The following is a 16,379-nucleotide window of genomic DNA, read 5'->3' as shown; positions in this document are numbered from 1 at the left end:
AGGACATCATTTTACAGCAGGAAGGGGGGGGAGGGGGGTGTGCGACATACAGGCCTGCAATTTCCCCCTATAAAACTCAGGAACGATTTCTCATCTATTTTCCCTTAAGAAAATTTGAAAATAAGATTCTTTAGTCTAAATCCATATAAATATTCGAAGATTTTAAAGTTAAATTCTTTATTCTATAAAATACATGTTTCGAGTATGGTTTCGATTTGTTTGTTATTCTTGCAACGGCAAACAAGTGTTCCTTTTTGGACTACCCATTAAGAATCTAGTTTCCACAAAAGAAGGTCAACTAGTTTATTTGACCTCTGCACCAAATAAGAAAATCCTGGTAATTCCACAAAAGATTGGCTTATTACTGAAGTGGGAAATGCCTGTTCGGTTGTGATAGCACAATACCCTTTTTGGAGGAGGTAGACTGCACATTAAATACAGGATTAGCACCCACACCGAAAAACTTTCGTCGGGAGAAAAGTTCTGTTTTTGTGTAGGTCAAGTTCTAACATCAGCACAGTTTCCATAGTCTTTAGTTACGCCGTCAAGGCAATCTACATAACATAGGAGACCCAAATATTACTAAGATGATTCTGTCACCCGGATCATTGGGGACTATTAACGTTGTCCTTATGTTCTAACTACTCAATTATTTAGTTCTCAAGACATAATCTCGATTTGAATACCCCTTATGTTATGCCGACTTTAAGCTCCCAAGACTCAAAGAAAACTCCCAGCAACATCACTCATAAATAAACCCCCTCAGTAACATCACTTATAAATAAACCCCCCACCCCGTAACATTTGGCGTGGCCTGTAGGATAAGTAATTGAAATCAGGTGTAGAACTGATTTCAATTATAGGAGTATCACTAAAATAAGGTATTTACGTTTAAACCCATTTGTTGTTCAAGTGCTTTATATTAATGTGAGGTGTAGGAGTACAATTTCAAAAATTTTTAGAGTAAGAACAAAAATAATAAAAAATACACAATGTAACACTATGGATGTGGTTAAATTGTCATTTTAAATATAACTAAAAATAACCTTTAATAAACAATACAGAATTTTCAGGAAACATAAAACTTAATGAAGATTATTCCGAATGATGAGGAGATCATTCTACAGCGGGAAGGGGGAAATGTGACGAACAGGCCAGCAGTTCCCCCCTATAAAATTCAGGACCAAACTGTCTTTTATTTTCCCTTAAGAAAATTTCAAAATAAGATTCTTTAGTCTATATCCATATAAACATTCGAAGATTATAAAGTTAAATTCTTTATTATATAAAATGCTTGCTTTGAGCATGGTTTCAATTTTTTTTGTCATTCTTCCAACGGCAATCAAAAGTGTTAATTTTTGGAATAGCCACAAAGAATCTAGTTTCTAAGAAAAGGCAACTAGTTTATACGACCTCTGCACCAAATAAGAATGTCCTGGTAATTCCACAAAAGAATGGCTTATTATGGGAGTGGGAAATGCCTGTTTGGTGGTGAAAGCATTGCCTTGGCTATAGCCTTGATTGCCTTGGCTATAGACTCATTGTCAGATTCAATTCTGAAAAGATGTAGGTCGGGAAGAATCATCAGTGATTTTAAGTTCATTTTTATATTGTTACATTGTCATTTTTTGTATCGTTTTTTATATATAAGTAGGTTTGAACTGCTTTATTTTAAATCTTCTTTTCAGACAGCCCTCTCTCCTTTTTTCTACCTAACTCTTTCTTAGTTTCCTTGAGCTTCAAAATTTCCTTTAGTTGTAATTGTGGAAAATAGGGTAAAAGGTGGCAATCTAGTTGCCTTCCTGTCACTTTGACCCTTAAAAATGACAGTGGAACTTCTTATGTCTAATACAATGAGGGCTCTCAAAAGTTTATACGACCACACTCTCCATAAAAACATTATATATTCAGCGGAAAAACTTAAAATCCGTGTTCTGAGGGCTCGGGGGAAAGGTCGATTCTCAAAGATTATCTTACTGGACCCTCTAACTACGCTGAAAAAGATGGCTATGTAAAATTTTTGATTGGGTGTGTTTAGGGATATGATGGGTGTGGGAAAAGTGTGGTTGCCCTCCAATTGCTTCCGAATATTTAAAAGGATGTAGAGCTTTGAATTCACAATTAAACAAGTTCCTTTCGAAGTTTCTACGACAACTCCTTCTGTAAAAAGTACCCCTGGTTAAAAAATACACCCATATCAGTTAGGTGCCTCTAGCTAAAATAACTAAAAATAGCAGAAATGGAACGAGCAAACAAAGAATGCACAGGTAATTGACATTAGAAAAAATAGATGACTAACGGTCATACCACGTAGATGGAGGAAGACGCTCACTACTTAGCGTATCACTTCAGATCGACCAAGACTTGATAACATTTCGCCATTTTCTTCCTGACACAGGAAAATACAGGGGTCTACAGCAATAATACATTGACTTAAGATATTTCTTATATTTACTGCGCATCTAACGCTTAGGGTCCGATAAAATTCCAGAATATAGTCAATCACATCCAATCTATTCTTTTAAGCACAGCTTACTTTTATTTTTCAATATTTTTAAATTAGGGTCTTAAGACTAAATAGGCTTTTTTGAACCATATCTAACCAGGGGCACTTTTACCCACATCGATTTTTTCCAGGAAGCACATATGCGTAGCTGTGGACAAACTTCCTCATGAACATCGTACCAGAAGCAGAATATATGCTAATTGATCAAGACAGAATAAAATATGCACTAGCAAACGTCCAGGAATTAAAAGAATGCGTTTCATTTCAAAACATAGTTTACCAACTGACATTACCCATATACAATATAAAAATAGGATCAGGTACGCTAGATCTCTTTCTAAAAGAAACACAACAACAAAATATTCCCAATTCATGTGAAGCTCTAATAATAATCATTAAAAGAAAAACATTTATCAATTTAAAAAACGATTAATGGTTATTTAGTGTACCAAAAAGACGGTAGGAACTCTATCCTACTAGAACAATACAGAGAAAATTTAACCCAGTTACTGAACTCAACTATTACTAAAGGACGTTGGAACAATTACCACTAAACAAGGTTGCCAACTTGTAACCAAAGAGACAACTGTGTAAACATCCTTGATCACAATGAGCAAAAACATCATGAGCCCAAAGATAATAAAGTTTTTTGGAATAAATGTGTATTGACAATCCCAAATATAAACAACGAATAATCAAAAACATCCATTTGGCCAGAAATAGAGAAAATCAAAGGTACAATGCAATTAACAAAAATAAAGGAGGCATTAGACTTACAAATACTCCTGTTCACTAATGAAGAACAAAGATTGAAATATATAGAAAATCAGTATGGGTTACTTTCACCGAATTCCTGGTACAATATTATATTTACTATATTTATGCTCTTTCTGATTTTGCTGACAATAAGAGGACTACTAATACCTATTAAACTATGGAAAGCTCTTAAGAGTCAGAAGAACAAAACCCAAACATGATAAAATATTGGAACAGGAAATGCATCAATTTAACCCTACTGCCCCCGACGATATCAGAGCCATTAGAACTGGGAGGATATAAAAATACAAGAGGATTAAGAGTTCGTCTCCTGTATATTCATACATCCTGTCGCTATAGTAAAGACATATTACTGATGTATATTAGCTGAAAGGCTATGACACAATAAACTTTGTTTCGTTTTCAACACAATTACATCAGAAATATAGAACGCTTGGCAGAAGGACTTATCCATTTTTATAGAAATACAAGAAAATTGAAAAGTCGTCTCCTGTATATCCAAATATCCTGTCCCTACACCAAAGAATTTTACTAATATATGTTAGTTGAAAGGCTATGACACAATAAATTGTGTTTCTGTTTGACACAATCATGCATCAGAAATATAAAGCATTCGAAAAAATAGTATATGTAAAATTAAGACCTCTAATATTTACGATGTATTTAACTAACTTGTAACCAAAGAGACAACTGCTGAAACATCTTTGATCACAACGAGCACAAACATCATGAGTCCAAAACATCATGAGTCCAAAACATCATTATAAAGTTTCAAGGAATAAATGTGTTATTGACAATCCCAAATATAAACTACAAAGAATCAAAAACATCCATTTGGCCAGAAATAGAGAAAATCAAAGGTACAATGCAATTAACAAAAATAAAGGAGGCTTTAGACTTACAAATACTCCTGTTCCCTAATGAAGACAAAAGATTGATATATATCGAAATTCAGTATGGGCTATTTTCACCAAATTCCTGGTACAATATTATATATACTATTTTTGTGGTATTTCTGATTTACCTGACAATAAGAGGACTCCTAACATTAAACTATAGAAAGCTCTTAAGAGTGAGAAGAACAAAACCCAAATATGATAAAATTGAGGCACGGAAAATGCATCAATTAAACCCTACTACCCTCGACGATATCTAAGCCATTAGAACTGGGAGGATATAGAAAAACAAGAGGGTTAAGAGTTTGTCACCTGTACATTCATATATTCTGTCCCTATAGTAAAGAAATATTGCTGATGTATATTAGTTTAAAGGCTATGACATAATAAACTGTGCTTTTTTTTCAACACAATTACATCAGAAATATAGAACGCTTAGCAGAAAATATTATATTTAATATAAAGACCTCTAACAATTACAAAGGACTTATCCATTGTTATAGAAATACAAGAGAATTAAAAGGTTGTCTCCTGTATATTCAAATATCCTGTCCCTAAGCCAAAGAGTATTGCTGATATATGTTAGTTGACAGACTACGACACAATAAATTGTGTTTCTTTTCGAGACAATCATGCATCAAAAATATAAAGCATTCGAAAAAATAGAATAGGTAAAATTAAGACCTTTAATATTTACCATGTATTTAATAATTTTTTTGAAATGTGCTCCTATATTCACATATCACAGCCGTATTATGTAATTAGTGTTGAAATAATAATGATATTACTCGTTAAAAAATATGTGCTATATTACTCTTTTATAATTATAATATTCTCTGAAGATATTAGTCTTTAATAATTTTTTCTATATACGTTCTGTTATAATAATGTTACGCATTGTTATATGTCATTTTGCGTATTAAGAATATATCTTACCAAGAAATTTTTATTATAGGAATTGGCAAGCTCCAACACTGACATAAGATGCATTATGGTCAAAGATCAAAAACGAGTAAAACCTACTATAATTTATTATCCACAGAAGAATGTGAGAAAAATCACGCAATTGATTCTTCCCAACAGCTGCACAACAAAGACAAAACACTTCAATGATACCAGTCGTGTAGGTGAACCTTTAATATTTACCATGTATTTAATCATTAAGACTGCTATCTTACAATCATCTCTAATCCCATCAAAAAACCGTACAAGCCAAAGAAGGAAACGTATTCAGCTGAGAAGATACACCCACCACACATTGTGTAAGCACCAACAGAACCATGAACATGAATAGATCACCTGCAACAAACTGTATAGCATTCAAACATTGGCAACATCAGAAACATGTATGAACATTGAAAAAGAACAATATAAGTCCCATTTTTTTTTTACTTATAAATCGATATACCAAGTAAGGTCTTGGCAACTATCTAAGTTAAACTACCCTTAAGCAAATCTAAATAAACATTTAATAACATGCTATAAGCATTACCGAACCTGTGCAGAACGTAAACATTAAAGCATTATGGGTTGAAGAACTAAAAGGTAATATTAATTTGGACGAATTATGATACACCAAATCAGTTAGTGAAATGGGCAGGGACATGAAAATTATGGCAGGGGTGTGAAAGGAAGAAACATTATAAACTTAGAGATAAAAAATAAAAGAATATGTCAATAGTGATTTATAAAATTAACCTCTTAACGATTTACGACATTTGTGCCAGTAGTGATTTTATTATGTTGTAATTTTAATCCAATTGTGACACTTTAATTTTTTCGAAAACCTTGGATCAATTGGAAATCACAGTTAAATTGTAACAACAAAAAATTAATCACGATTTAAAAAAAATGAAACTAGGTATTCAGAGTGTAGATCCATATTTTTGTTCAAGTGCTTTATATTGATGTGAGGTGTAGGAGTATAATTTAAAAATTCTAGGAGTAAGAACAAAAAGAAAAGACATTATAACACTATGGATGTGATTCAATAGTCATTATGTGATAAGGGAATTATAAAAATAACCTTTAATAAACAATAAAGAATTTTAAGGAAACATAAAATTTAAAGGAGATTAGTCTGAATGATGGGGGCATCATTCTTCAGCGGGAAGGAGGATATATGACATACAACCCTTTAATTCCCCCCTATAAACTTCAGGACCGAATTTTCATTTATTTCCCCTTAAGAAAATTTCAAAATAAGATTCTTTAGTTTATATCCATATAAACATTCGAAGATTTTAAAGTTAAATTCTTTATTCTATAAAATACATGCTTTGAGCATGGTTTCGATTTGTTTGTTATTCTTGCAACGGCAAACAAATGTGTTCCTTTTTGGACTAGCCAATAAGAATCTAGTCTCTACAAAAAAAAATTCAACTAGTTTATTTGACATCTGCGCCAAATAAGAAAATCCTGGTAGTTTCACAAAGGAATTACCAAATTAATGTTGCGTTTTGTATAACATTAATAATCTATCAAAATGTAACAGCATCAATGAAAAAAAGGCTTCCCCCTTCATAGAAAATTTCACTATGTAAGGTTTCTGCCACAAAAAAATAACTACCTCCTCTCAGTAAATTCTAATTGGAGTCAGTAAGCTACTTTTTAAGAAGTTTCCATATCTTTTAAATCTTTGCTTACAATATCTTCTCATTGCAGATGAGATGTTTTGTATTAAACCTAGACAGTTTGCCAAAAAAGACAACCTTTGGCAGTATGTCTTCCTTCATCCAAGCAACACACCCTGGCCATCTTATACTTTTTCATTATAGCCTTAAAAAGCAGGATTTAAATCTAAACCAATATGTATTATGTCCAAAATAGGGACAGTTACTTTTTTTTAGCAATGATAAATTTTAATTAAGCTACTTGCCTGGTAATTATGTAGTTTCCACCATTATATAGCTAGAATAAAAATGAATAGCCTATATTACTTAATGCCTTTTTTACCATTTAATAATTCAATAATCGCTTCAGAAGAAAATTACATGTTGAGCCTTTAAGGTGGTCCTAACAGTTAAAATAGTGCACAGTATCCAAAAGTTTAAAAATTAATTTTTTTATACTATCTTGAGAAGAAAACCCAACCATTTGAAGATGACTGAAACAGAGTAATTAGTAATTAGGCTACTATTTTCATTAGTCATAACAGTAAAATGTTGCTTTGAAAACAAAATAGTAAGGATTTTCAAAAACATCCTGAAATTTCTATATGTAACCTATGCCTAAGGAAGCATAGGCTGTTTCATAGGTATCTCAACAATCTCTGAATTAAAAACTACTGGCTTATCTATTTTGAAGGGGAATAGGCCAGTTTATTTAAAAAAATGAAAAAAAAAATACAAAAATTGGCCAAGAATTTACGGCCAGACTACCAGGAATTAGTATATATCTAGCTACATCTGATAATTCACAATGCTGACTTCTTTATTATTTTATGTTCCTTTCTTTCTTAATAAGTAGTTGTTTAAAATTTAATATAGATGGCAAAGCAAGTAAAAAAAATTCAAGGGCAATAGAAGGTCGTTTGATAGCAAAAACTAACCATTGATGTATTTAATATATGGCATGCTTTACCCCCCTCCCCTAATGTGCAAATATATAGCCCAAACTTTTGATAAAGGTAATGAAATAAAACAAAATATGAGGAAATTTTAAAACTTTATTAGGAAAACAAGGCCAAAGACGACCATTGATTAACCCAGAACTAGATGAAAGAACTATAGTAACAAATGGCATTCTACTTTTAGAAAACCACATATTGACACGCAAATTGACAACTTTCAAACGTGACCTAATGTTACACTTCCTATAATGTAGTTTCTCATAAGAGTACAATATCATAGTGTGTCCATTGACTCATTTTTTGTTTTGGGCAACAACCCCTTCTCCTGGAGAAATATAATTGCCTGTTCCTTGGTTCCTGTCAAAGTCCAAGTTTTAACTTGAACATCAATGGTGAGACACTATTTTTTATTAAGAGTATAATTAAGTATAATTAAGAAAATTCCTTTTGAGTAAGTAAATTAAGAGAATTACTTTTGAACACAAACAATATTAACGTTAATTTTAGAAAATGAAGCTCATAACAATTTTGATGACCATTTTTACTCATACAAATGCACAGGACATCGTAAAACATGGAGTATTATTCTAGCACGCATATTTGCTTCAAAAAAGTAACAATGTGTGGAAAATAATCATGAAACTAGATCTTAAGCCGTTCAAAACATTATTCCAACAAGTAATGAGACTGAAGAAAAATACCAACGTATTAAAGGAATCCTTTTTTTTCAATTTCTAAAATCAGAAAAAGGATTGCAACCAAGTGAGGATGCGCAGAAGGAGAGAAAGGGTATCCTGTTCCCTAACATTCCCTAACTCATATCCAAAAAAATAATAGAAGACTTTGATAAAAGTATGGTTGAAATTGACGCTCTCTATTCTTTCTTTTGTTCTGTATAACGCCATGCTCTTTTCGATATTTTGTCAATTATAGTGTGTATTTGTGTAATGACTACAGAAATTTTGTCTTTTCGAAATTATAATGCTTCATTATATTAGCAATTGTTATATTAGTAATTAAATGTAAATATGAATATACTGTTTTCCCTGGATCATAAGCAATTAGACCGTATATTGTGAAATTTAGATTATATTTAAGGCGTATTCTGCCGTTCAATTTTCAAGCAATATTTATTGTTTAGATTTGAGAAAACTGAAATACCGAATCTTTGAAAATACTAAGTTTACGAAAGCAAGATTTAATATCAAATTTTTAAATATCAAAAGAGGATTTCAGTTTTGAATATTCAAACCAATATCAGAAAAAAATTAGTACCCCAGAACACTAAATCAGTCTGCAACTATTTCTTATATAATTTGAGAAAAATTACATTTTAAATTTTTTTGCTTTTTTATTGAAATTTATCGTTCATAATAAACAATATTATGCTGAATTTAGGTTTTAAAGAATCTGCAATTTAAGCCATTTTTAATTATCACTGCTGAAATGTAGGTAAAGATCGTAGAAATTCTTGAAATCCTTAAAAACAGGCTAAAATTCATGTTAGAATAGTAGAAACACAGCCTTGATTATTTTCATTTTTATTATTTGTCGTTCTCTTTCTTCTTTCTTATTTTGTTTATGTTCAGTTTTTTCTTGGGTTTTAATTCGATTTAAACTTATTAAATTTTTTGTAGGAATCGACAGAAGCATTACATTCAGAAAAATAATAAAAAGAAATATAAAAATTAATGAAGATAAAAAAAAAATTGTGTATCTTAAATGGTAGTGGTAATATAAGGTTTTGATTAATAAGGTTTGGTGCTGAATCTATTAATGAGCAGATTCCTATGCTCACCTCACATAATAACACTCTAAAGAACAAGAAGAAGCTGATTAACAAGGTAGTAATAGAGGCAGAGATTTGCATTCAGATTTTAGCAACAACAAATACTGAGCCCAATCAGCGAATTACTGCTTTAGTAAAAGGCTATATGCTAGAGAAATATCCTTCTATTTTCGTTGAAAACCAACTTTTGACCATGGAAAGGGGGACAATGTACTTGAAAGTGTCAAATATGAGCAATCAAAAGGTCAAGATTCCAAAAATTATGCTAGGAGTAGAAGAAAAATTTCTTATGAAAATATCAGGTCACCAAGTTATGGGCTCGTCATATTTCATGATCCTGATTCCCTCATTCAAAATGATTATTTGCCACCAATTGCTAGTAACAATCACCTAGTTATTCTGTCTGTGTTGTCCCTAAATAGTCTTCCTCAACCTCAATTTTGTCCTCAAACTTTCACCGACTATGAGGCAATACAGCAGGAACTTTTATCTGCAAACTGGTCAAAGCTTATCACTGGTGACATCAATGAGTCTTGGTTAAATTTCAAAAATACTCTCCTTGCTCTTGAAAAGAAACACTCAAGGGTTATTTTTAGAAAATAGCCTAAAACTCTTCCCTCCCTCACTAAGGGAGTTAAGAAGCTGATTAACCAGAAATATAGAGCTTGGAAATGGTTTATGAAGAAGAGAAACCAGGAGACTCTGTCAATTTACATGGCAGCAAAGAATTGTGGAACAGATTCTGTCAAAAAACTGAAATAGGCTTATGAGGAGAAATTAGCTTCTGACATCAACTTGAACCCAAAGTCTTGCTGAAGACATGTCTCTGCTAAAAATCCAAATCATCAAACTATTCCTGAGCTTGTTGACCATGGTGTACTACACTCATCTCCAATAGATAAAGCTGACCTTATAAATGCACAATTTGCTTCTGCCTTCACCCAAAACTCAGGTACCTCCTCACCAGATCATCCATTGTATGGTACTTTTTCCAATGCCTGATCTGTCAGTAAATGAAGTAATGGTTTTCAATTGCCTTGGAAAGCTTGATGTAACTAAGTCAAAGAGACCAGACAGTGCTCATCCACATCCTCTTAAGGAGTGTCGAAAAGCTCTCAGTTACCCCTTGTGCATGTTACTCCAGATATCTCTTCAAAATGGAGAACTACCGTATGATTGGAAAATATCTTGTATAGCCCAAATCCATAAAAAGGAACAAACAAAACTGCAGAAAATTACAATCCTGTAAGTATCGCTTCTGTAGTTGCTAAGGTGCTTGAAAGATTTGTTAACAAAGCTCTAATTGAACATCTTGAGGTCAATAACATCACAACATGGATTCAGATCTGGTAGATCTGTAGACAATAGCCTCATCCACACATATGAATTAGTGACTACACTGCTTGATAAGGATCTTCCCGTCAACATGATTCGTTTTGATCTGTCCAATGCATACGACAAGGTTTGTCATGAATTCTTCATAGTCAAACTGAAGGCTACAGTTGTCAATAAAGATTTTGTAAAGTGGATTATGGGGTTCCTATCTGAAAGATCACACATTGTCAGAGTTTTTGATTCACAAGGAACTCCTCATTTCTTTTCTCCAACAACTGTATTAAGTGACGTGCCCCAGGGCACTATTCCTGGATCAACATTTTTCAACTTCTATGTCAACGATTTACCCACCCTTCTTTCAAATCTTATTACCCTTTATGCTGATGACTCAAAACTAGTTGAAAAAGTGGCTACTCCCTCTGATGAGCAATCAATTCAAACAGATCTTGACAGTGTAGGAAGATGGGCTAACATGTGGCTCCTTGCTTTTAATGTTGACAAATACCACGTCATTCATTTTGGCAAACAAAACAAGCATCATAAGTATATCCTTCAAGACAACTTCCCTTCTGCTGTTTCCGTTGAAAGAGATCTTGGGGTTATTGTTGATCACCAATTAAATTTTAGCAACCATGCTAAGTCTGTCTCTTCTTCTTCAAACAAATCCCTCAGTATCATAAATAGACCCATATCCAGCCAACACCCAAGAGTTCTTATGAAGTTATATAAGGTGCTTATATGACAACGTTTGGAGGTCGGAATGTCATTGGCAGCCCCTTTTTAAATCAGATAAGAAGCTGCTTGAAAATGTCCAGCATCGGGCCACTAAGCTGGTTAGCAGTATGAATAAATTTTCATGCAAAGAAAGACTACTCCGTTTGAAGCTGCCAACAGTGAAATACTGAAGAAAAGAAGGGTGATATGATTTTAACCAAAAAAATCCTTCATAAGAACACTTCCCAGGGTCTTTGAACAGCCCTTGCATACTGGTACTAGAGGATATTCAATGAAGCTCCCCATGTAGCATTCGACAAGCAGATATAGAAGTCATTTCTTCAGCCAAAGAGTCGTCAATCTTTTGAAACAACTGTCTGAGGAAACAGTTTCTGCAACTTCAACTGACATGTTCAAATCCCACCTTGATAAGGAATGGCTCTGCAAGGAGTTCTTTTACAATTGGGAAGCTGCAGAGTCCTCCACAAGAGTATAGATCAACAGCCAAAACCAAGACCAAACGAATTTTTTTCATCACCGGAGCATCACCAGGATAGAAAATTATTATATTGCTCCAGGCTATGATTTAAGGTAAATACAGAATATATTATTTGGAAAGGGGGAAAATGTATGATCCTGGTTGTGACCAGATAGGCTAAGATATTAAAATATAAATTCAGGATACTTGGCTTAAATCCGATCAAAGCTTTGAGATAGCCCGTTATCAGAATACCTAAAAGGTCAATAGTAATGCTTACTTGATCATATTCCATTCCTGGGGCAAGCATTGTAAATCATCCAATTTTTTTTATTATTTACACATAGAATTTACAAGTGGGATGGCAGGGATATTTTTATTTTGGGTGGGTTTGACAAGACTAAAGGTGTCTGGGTTAAACTTTAGTGAATCTTGACGGGAATATTGGACTAAACTAAAAGACACTAGGTACACCCAGTTTACAAAACCACTCGACTTCAGTATTTCAGGAACAGCAGAAGGTGGTAAGCTAAATATTCAGGAAATGTTATTCAGGAATTCTTTATTCTATTATGTACATGCTTTGAGCATGCTTTATATTTGTTTGTTATTCTTACAACGGCAAACAAAAGTGTCCCTTTTTGGACTAGCCAATAAGAATCTAGTTTCTACAAAAAAAGGTCAACAAGTTTATTTGACGTCTGCGCCAAATAAGAAAATCCTGGTAATTCCAAAAAGAAATGGCTTATTATGGGAGTGGGAAATGCCTGTTTGGCTGCGAAATAACAATACCCTTTTTGGAGGAGGTCAACTGCGAATTAAACACAGGATTAGCACCCTCACCGAAAAATTTTCGTCGGGAGAAAAAGTTCAGAACAAACCCCAAACATGATAAAATATTGGAACAGGAAATGCATCAATTTAACCCTACTGCCCCCGACGATATCTAAGCCATTAGAACTGGTAGGATATAAAAATACAAGAGGATTAAGAGTTCGTCTCCTGTATATTCATACATCCTGTCGCTATAGTAAAGACATATTACTGATGTATATTAGCTGAAAGGCTATGACACAATAAACTTTGTTTCGTTTTCAACACAATTACATCAGAAATATAGAACGCTTGGCAGAAGGACTTATCCATTTTTATAGAAATACAAGAAAATTGAATGAGCATTGTACCAGAAGCAGAATATATGCTAATTGATCAAGACAGAATAAAAGATGCACTAGCAAACTTCCAGGAATTAAAAGAATGCGTTTCATTTCAAAACATAGTTTACCAACTGACATTACCCATATACAATATAAAAATAGGATCAGGTACGCTAGATCTCTTTCTAAAGGAATCACAACAACAGAATATTCCCAATTCATGTGAAGCTCTAATAATAAACATTAAAAGAAAAACATTTATCAATTTAAAAAACGATTAATGGTTATTTAGTGTACCAAAAAGACGGTAGGAACTCTATCCTACTAGAACAATACAGAGAAAATTTAACCCAGTTACTGAACTCAACTATTACTAAAGGACGTTGGAACAATTACCACTAAACAAGGTTGCCAACTTGTAACCAAAGAAACAACTGTGTAAACATCCTTGATCACAATGAGCAAAAACATCATGAGCCCAAAGATAATAAAGTTTTTTGGAATAAATGTGTATTGACAATCCCAAATATAAACAACGAAGAATCAAAAACATCCATTTGGCCAGAAATAGAGAAAATCAAAGGTACAATGCAATTAACAAAAATAAAGGAGGCATTAGACTTACAAATACTCCTGTTCACTAATGAAGAACAAAGATTGAAATATATAGAAAATCAGTATGGGTTATTTTCACCGAATTCCTGGTACAATATTATATTTACTATATTTATGCTCTTTCTGATTTTGCTGACAATAAGAGGACTACTAATACCTATTAAACTATGGAAAGCTCTTAAGAGTCAGAAGAACAAAACCCAAACATGATAAAATATTGGAACAGGAAATGCATCAATTTAACCCTACTGCCCCCGACGATATCTAAGCCATTAGAACTGGGAGGATATAAAAATACAAGAGGATTAAGAGTTCGTCTCCTGTATATTCATACATCCTGTCGCTATAGTAAAGACATATTACTGATGTATATTAGCTGAAAGGCTATGACACAATAAACTTTGTTTCGTTTTCAACACAATTACATCAGAAATATAGAACGCTTGGCAGAAGGACTTATCCATTTTTATAGAAATACAAGAAAATTGAAAAGTCGTCTCCTGTATATCCAAATATCCTGTCCCTATGCCAAAGAATTTTACTAATATATGTTAGTTGAAAGGCTATGACACAATAAATTGTGTTTCTGTTTGACACAATCATGCATCAGAAATATAAAGCATTCGAAAAAATAGTATATGTAAAATTAAGACCTCTAATATTTACGATGTATTTAACCAACTTGTAACCAAAGAGACAACTGTTGAAACATCTTTGATCACAACGAGCACAAACATCATGAGTCCAAAACATCATAATAAAGTTTCAAGGAATAAATGTGTTATTGACAATCCCAAATATAAACTACAAAGAATCAAAAACATCCATTTGGCCAGAAATAGAGAAAATCAAAGGTACAATGCAATTAACAAAAATAAAGGAGGCTTTAGACTTACAAATACTCCTGTTCCCTAATGAAGACAAAAGATTGATATATATCGAAATTCAGTATGGGCTATTTTCACCAAATTCCTAATACAATATTATATATACTATATTTGTGGTATTTCTGATTTACCTGACAATAAGAGGACTCCTAACATTAAACTATAGAAAGCTCTTAAGAGTGAGAAGAACAAAACCCAAATATGATAAAATTGAGGCACGGAAAATGCACCAAATAAACCCTACTACCCTCGACGATATCTAAGCCATTAGAACTGGGAGGATATAGAAAAACAAGAGGGTTAAGAGTTTGTCACCTGTACATTCATATATTCTGTCCCTATAGTAAAGAAATATTGCTGATGTATATTAGTTTAAAGGCTATGACATAATAAACTGTGCTTTTTTTTCAACACAAATACATCAGAAATATAGAACGCTTAGCAGAAAATATTATATTTAATATAAAGACCTCTAACAATTACAAAGGACTTATCCATTGTTATAGAAATACAAGAGAATTAAAAGGTTGTCTCCTGTATATTCAAATATCCTGTCCCTAAGCCAAAGAGTATTGCTGATATATGTTAGTTGACAGGCTACGACACAATAAATTGTGTTTCTTTTCGAGACAATCATGCATCAAAAATATAAAGCATTCGAAAAAATAGAATAGGTAAAATTAAGACCTTTAATATTTACCATGTATTTAATAATTTTTTTGAAATGTGCTCCTATATTCACATATCACAGCCGTATTATGTAATTAGTGTTGAAATAATAATGATATTACTCGTTAAAAAATATGTGCTATATTACTCTTTTATAATTATAATATTCTCTGAAGATATTAGTCTTTAATAATTTTTTCTATATACGTTCTGTTATAATAATGTTACGCATTGTTATATGTCATTTTGCGTATTAAGAATATATCTTACCAAGAAATTTTTATTATAGGAATTGGCAAGCTCCAACACTGACATAAGATGCATTATGGTCAAAGATCAAAAACGAGTAAAACCTACTATAATTTATTATCCACAGAAGAATGCGAGAAAAATCACGCAATTGATTCTTCCCAACAGCTGCACAACAAAGACAAAACACTTCAATGATACCAGTCGTGTAGGTGAACCTTTAATATTTACCATGTATTTAATCATTAAGACTGCTATCTTACAATCATCTCTAATCCCATCAAAAAACCGTACAAGCTAAAGAAGGAAACGTATTCAGCTGAGAAGATACACCCACCACACATTGTGTAAGCACCAACAGAACCATGAACATGAATAGATCACCTGCAACAAACTGTATAGCATTCAAACATTGGCAACATCAGAAACATGTATGAACATTGAAAAAGAACAATATAAGTCCCATTTTTTTTACTTATAAATCGATATACCAAGTAAGGTCTTGGCAACTATCTAAGTTAAACTACCCTTAAGCAAATCTAAATAAACATTTAATAACATGCTATAAGCATTACCGAACCTGTGCAGAACGTAAACATTAAAGCATTATGGGTTGAAGAACTAAAAGGTAATATTAATTTGGACGAATTATGATACACCAAATCAGTTAGTGAAATGGGCAGGGACATGAAAATTATGGCAGGGGTGTGAAAGGAAGAAACATTATAAACTTAGA

General features: G+C 32.7%; 1 long non-coding RNA gene across 1 annotated transcript in view; it reads left to right on the top strand.

Moving 5' to 3' along the window:
• LOC136042102 (uncharacterized) overlaps positions 1-15,926 on the top strand; it is a 152,510-nt gene extending 136,584 nt beyond the window's left edge. The window contains exons 8-9 of the long non-coding RNA XR_010621174.1: positions 5,135-5,302; positions 15,684-15,926. This is a non-coding gene — a long non-coding RNA (uncharacterized LOC136042102). The remainder of the gene's footprint in view (positions 1-5,134; positions 5,303-15,683) is intronic.
• The last annotated feature ends 453 nt before the right edge of the window (positions 15,927-16,379 follow it).

This window comes from Artemia franciscana, unplaced genomic scaffold, assembly GCF_032884065.1.
Source record: "Artemia franciscana unplaced genomic scaffold, ASM3288406v1 PGA_scaffold_64, whole genome shotgun sequence".
Taxonomy (NCBI): domain Eukaryota; kingdom Metazoa; phylum Arthropoda; class Branchiopoda; order Anostraca; family Artemiidae; genus Artemia; species Artemia franciscana.
Note: the sequence above shows the minus strand (reverse complement) of the source record. Positions and strands in the feature narration are given on the sequence as shown.